Source organism: Terrapene carolina, unplaced genomic scaffold (genome assembly GCF_002925995.2).
Source record: "Terrapene carolina triunguis isolate 2854851 unplaced genomic scaffold, T_m_triunguis-2.0 Scaffold641, whole genome shotgun sequence".
Lineage (NCBI taxonomy): Eukaryota > Metazoa > Chordata > Testudines > Emydidae > Terrapene > Terrapene triunguis.
This window is the reverse complement of record NW_020664992.1, coordinates 166,844-172,843: the sequence shown is the minus strand read 5'-3', so window position 1 is coordinate 172,843 and position 6,000 is coordinate 166,844.

Genomic DNA, 6,000 nt, shown 5'->3' with positions numbered 1-6,000 from the left:
GTGCTCGGACCCGCAGCCGGGGGCCGCTTTTCAGCCCTGGCACCCAGCACCTGGACTCGTGGGAAGGTCTGGCCCTTCATCGCTCCAGGGATCAGCTTCCCCCTCCCTGCTCCCTATCCCCCACTCTGGCCTGTCTGCCGCAGCGTGAGCTCGCCAGGCCAGGCCAGGCCGGGCCCCTTCCTACGTGGACGTGGGGCGCCTGGCCCAATGGGGCCCTGATTGCGGGCGGGACCGAAAAAGGAGGGAGCAGCAGGGCTGCCCGCTCTGGCGTGAGCCTGCCACAGCACGTGGGCATGAGAAGGCGCCCAGGAGACCAGTGGGGTATTTAAATCCTGTCCCAGGCCATTGAGATGGAACCAGCCGGGCGCGTGGCTCCTGGGCGTGGAGCAGGGCATCCGCTGCCCGATGTCGCCGCCTCATTCACAGCTGCCCAGCTCGGGCTGGCCATGCGTCACTGGGCCCCACAGCAAACTGGGGGCGGCGGCCTGGCAGCAGAGGTCCCCCTAAGGCAGCCCAATGGGGCGAGGGGCCAGTTGCACTTGGCTGGGGGGTGGGACATCAGGTTGAGCAGCTGCTCCGCCTCATTGACTGGGGCTTCTAGACGCTACCAGGAGCCGCCCGGGAGCCCAGTGTGCCAGGCACTGTACAGCCCAGAACACAGACCCTGCCCCTGCCCCCCAAGAGCCGACAAGCCCCCACTTTGGATTCTCCACCGGGGCACCCTGCCAGGCCCCGGTGGATCATTAGCAGAGATCAAAAGGGGGAGAACGTGGACGCCCACCAGCGGTGCAAGAAGGGGGAGCCATGGGGGACGCTGGTTCCCCTTGTAACCATAAAATGCCAGCAGCTCTCCACGGAAGGCACATGGTGACCCACTGGCCTGGCTGGCGGTCAATTACACCCAGGCAGGGCTCTTCGAGCCCAGGCTATGCGCGCGTCACGGTTACCGCGGTTAGATTTGGATCGGTAAGAGCGGGTCCGTCAGTTTCCGAGCACACAAAACCCCCAAACCAGTTCACACAGCAGCAAAGCGAGGAAACCGCTGCTTGAGAAGGTAGCGGGGTGATTTCCAGGGTGGTTTAGGCGTGATATTCCGAAGCTTTTTGAACCTCGTTCAATCATTAGGTCCTGGCCTCTCCCTGCCGTAAGTTCCCAGCAAATTTCAGCATTATTTTTTTTTAAATTGATTTAAGACCCAGAATTTTGTGCAACTGAAAATTTAAAATCGATAAACATCAAAGAGCTAAAATCATCAATATCCCTCAAACTGAGAAAAGAAAGCGAATTCTGGCAGTCTAGTGGCAGTAGATGGGACGTGTTTGGGACCCGAGGACGATAGGCTCTCGCCCGCCCTGCGGGCGTTCACCGGGTGTGTCCTAGCCACCCTGGAGGAGGGGGAAGACCGAACACGCTGCTGCTCATAAGGCTTAGAAGTCCGAACGTTTCCCGGGAGGGGCTGGGAGCGTCCCAGCCCGTAAGCAGAGGCCGGCTTGTTGCTTTCCTGGGCAGTGTCGCTGCGGAGAAGGGACCCTTAAGGTTAAGGCAGAGAAAATGCAGCTAAGCGGAGATGCCGCCTGACCCCTCGTTCGCTGGCCCGTGACACTTCACCAAGACTCCGTGACCCTGGCTAAGATCCCACCCCTGGCCCACTGACGCTGGATCTGCCCCCGGCCTGATGGGCATTGCTCCAGCACATCGGTGCCCAGGCGTGGGCCAGGCCTCCTGGGGACCAAGTTCTGTCCAAACCCCTCCTACTCCTGGATTGCAGTGGTGCTGGGCGCTGCTTAACCAGCTGCCGTGCTCCCCCCCAGCCCGGGGGCAGTTTGAACAGCGCAGGGGAAGGATGGTTAAGGGACAGGGGCTTGGGAGATTCAAGACAGAACCCGCCATCCTGCGGTGAGCATTTAACGAAGCTTCCCCCTCGCCCAAAACGCTCCGAGGACCAAACTGGGGAAGGAGGCGGCGGTGGCATTTCTGTTGCCGCAAAGCGCCGGAGGAAAAGCTGAGGCCGGCTGCAGCAAGCGGAACCCAGGTCAAGTGCAGGAGCCGGAAGAGCATCTGGCCTTTCCGCCCAGCTGCTGGGGGGAGGCAACGGAGGAACTAGACGCTGCCAGCCTGGTGCCTGGAAGAGCCACAGGCTGTTTCTCATAGATTCATAGATTCTAGGACTGGAAGGGACCTTGAGAGGTCATCGAGTCCAGTCCCCTGCCCTCATGGCAGGACCAAATACTGTCTAGACCATCCCGGATAGACATTTATCTTTCTTAAATATCTCCAGAGATGGAGATTCCACAACCTCCCTAGGCAATTTATTCCAGTGTTTAACCACCCTGACAGTTAGGAACTTTTTCCTAATGTCCAACCTAGACCTCCCTTGCTGCAGTTTAAGCCCCTTGCTTCTTGTTCTATCCTCAGAGGTTAAGGTGAACAAGCTCAGAACCTGTCGCATCATCCTTCCATTCCTGGCCAGCCGGCAGCCTTGGGAACCAGCGGGCACCAGAGCTGGTCCTCATAGCGGGGCCCCCGCCCGGCAGCTGGAATAAAGCCAGGACCACAGAGGGGGAAGAGAAGAGAGCAGAGCAGAGCAGACAGTGGAGTGGGGCCAACCTCTGCTCTCCTCCCCCCGAGCACGCAGGGCCCCCAAGGGAGCCTATGCAAGACTAAGGCGCTGGTAGCCGGAGTTCTTTTAGCAATAAGCACTATGGTTTCAGGCACTTTACTGGTTTGCCAAGATCTCCCCGTGCAGCGCCAGCGCGCGGGAGCTCACGCCGCGCAGAGGGTAACGAAGGCGCCGACAGCAGCAAGCCTGCGGGCCTCTGCTTACAATATAAAATCACCTGGAGCACATCAAGGGGGGGAAGGAGCTTGAAGTCTTTGCTCTTCACGCAGCAATTCCAACATCTTGGACACAGGTTCGGTCATAGAACGGCCCTGGGAAGGAACCAGGTTCCCAGAGGCTGCATCACCCATGAAAGGGGACAGACGGGGGGTGAAGGGAGTTTGTATTTGACCCCCCCCCATCTTTTTGGAGTGGGAAGCCTGTAAGGGCTCCTGATTTGCGGAGAGGTTGTGTTAAACACGCCAGCTGTTTGCCCCCGAGCCCCTGCAGCCCCCGGGGAGCCGCCCGCAAGGGAGGGGGGGGAACAAGTTTTATTCGGACTATTTCAAAATGCTGCTTTTGCCAACACCTGTTGGACTCAGAAACCTGTCAAACGCTTGGAGAAAGGGGGGGGGGCTGGTCAAAGATTCCCCCCTCCCCCCGGGAAAGGGCTCCCAATCCACATCCAGCAAACCATCCCTCAGAGCCAGGCCCTCGGCCTTCCTGATACTTGAGGCTTAAGAATAAGCGGGAGAATTCACACACAGGCTTTCCTGAAGTATAAGCAAAAGGTCCAGTCCCAGCCCGCCATGCCCCCGTCCCCCTCCTCCCCCACTCTAGGACACTCCTGCTGCTAACTTTGCAACGGCCCGAGCAGTGTAGCCTCCAACCCAACCCGGATAAGGGCTGGCAGCCAGGGGCTCCTGCCGGATCTTTCCTCCCCACTGTCAACACTTTCACTGCCTGCAAGAATGGGGACATTTAAAGTATCCTTACTGGCCTCTGAATTAGCACTGCTGGGCTGATTGGGGGTAATTCCACCTCAGAGCCATTGTTTCAGGCTCTCTGCAAACCCAGGCAGCGATTGGCGGCACTTCCAGTCACCGGCTCAAAGTTCTCTTGGCAAACATCTAGGGACTTTAAAAAAAAAAAAAATTGGGCAGGGTGAACAAATGAGTCCCCCGGATTTAACCCATCCCGGTCCGCTGGTGGGGGTGCACGCCCCGCTCTGGGAAATGCTAGGAGTGGGTAAAGGCAGCAGAGCCGCTTCTCTCCAAAAATAAAGATTGGCAGCTCACACGCCGAGCCAGAGCTGAGAGAAGCCGGGCCTAGGAGACCCCAGGGCGTGCAGCAGCCATGTCAAAACACCCTATTGCTAAACGCCCCTGGGGCCAGAGCCCAAACCCGGGGCAGGAGAGCTGAGGGGACCGTTCACTGGTGAAACGGACAGATTACAGAGAAGCCAGTTTCGTGACTAACACGAGCTCAGGTCTGGCAGGACCGGGGACCCCGTGAGCACAACAGTCTGATGTTCTCTTCCCCAAATACGCTCGCCTCTGCCCCCCATAACGCTGTGTGCTGGCACAAGATGGGGGGGGGGGACATCTCGCGGAGTCCATCATAATTTCGAGCCATCGGCAAGCTTGCCCCAGCCCCTTCCGTACAGCGTTAACCTCCTGGCTTATCCGACGGGGACCGCCCAGGGCTTTGCCAGCTACCGCGGTGTCCCTGCTGCAGCCGGGCGTAAGTGGCCTGGTTGGAGCAGCAGCAGAATTTCGGTTGGCAGAGCACAGCCCAGCTGTCCCCGCATCAGCGTCTTGCAAAACCGCAACGAAGCGCCAGGCTCGTCAAGCGCTCAGGCTGGAACGCAGCCCTGCCAGCAACCCAGAGTCTGCTCCAACCCAGCCTCACCGACTTGACGATCTTTGCCATTTCCGTGCACACGCTAGCCAGGCCCACCCTGTTACGCCCCCCCCGCACCCCAGGGTATTTTCTGGGAGTCTCTCTCATGCTGGGAGAGCTCCAGCCGCGGTGCACAGCAGTTACCGGTTTCTAGTGGCACCCGGACAAGGGACTTGTATAGAGAACTAGCTCTTCGGCTCATTGCTAGGGGCCATTCCCAGCGGTAGAGAGTACATAGCAAGGTGCGGACTGCAGGCAGCTGGCAAGGAAAGGTCACGGAAAAGCAGAAGCGGTTTTTGCAGCGTGTCCATGCAGGAGAGAGCGCCCGGGGAGCGGAATGAAGGATTGGAGAGTCAAGAAAAGGCAGTTTATTAGTGCAGTCGACACAATGAAACAGCGCACACAAGACACAACCAGCAACTTTTATGGACCAGCAAAGACACCATTGCAAGTCTAGTCTGATTTCCGAGCGCCCGGTTCCTCCAGCGGAAAGGAGACGGGAGCCATCTCTGGAAGCAAAGGCCCAGTGGAGGAGGGGGAATCAATTTTTAAAAAAAGTCCAGCTAGACAGATGCAGTTACCAGGTTGGATTTAGCAGCTTTTTCTAATTCCTGAGCATAAGGGTCTGGGTTGGACAGAGCTCCCACCCAATAATTCCCCTTCCACACACCTCATCATCGAGACATGAATTCAAATACAACCCGCTCCATACCTCAAACTGATCTGACTTCTGAAGAACGCGCCAGGCGCTTGTAATGTAGGATACGAGACACACGGAAAACTAGGACGTTACCCAACCAAGAGGGGAAAGCCAAGCCATGTCCTGAAACAGAGAACTAGCTGGATTTCCTCAGTGCTGCATTAAAACAAAACCAAACCAACCCGCACGAGCAAATTTGCCAGTTGAAAGAGAAAAGAAATGCAGGAAGAGGAGGACCCTAAAAACTCCACCCAGGCGGACCAGGCGGTAAAGGTGAGTGCCAAACTGAAATCCTGCAGCAGTTTACAGAGCCTCTGAAGCAGGACGCAAAGGCTTCCCTGGATGTCCACCGAAGAGTGGCGGGACATTGGGAACAGTATCTAGACAGTGTGTAACAAAACCCGCCGCCGGGGCTCGAGCGATAGTTCTCAGGCAGCGTCTCCCTGGGAGCCCTGCCCGTGGTCCGCGGTGGAGCTCCGGGACCCGAAGAAAAGGGGACAGACCCTTTGTGACAGGCAGCTGGGCGAGGGACGTCCTCCTCCGCTTAGAGCGGCAGGAAGCACGTCTAGCTCCCTCCGCCACCGTCTGCAGTCTGGGCCGACGCAAGCGGATTCAGCTCCTGGAAGAAGCTCTCGCTAGTGTCATACGGCTGGGCAGAACTAGGCCAATCAGTGTGCGGCATGATGGGAAATGTAGTTCTTACAGAGCCTACGTCTGGGCAGCCTCCCATTTCAGCAATGGAGATGGTCCGCGGGGTCATCACCCACTGGACAGCTGCTGCCCCTGAAGATGGTCTCCA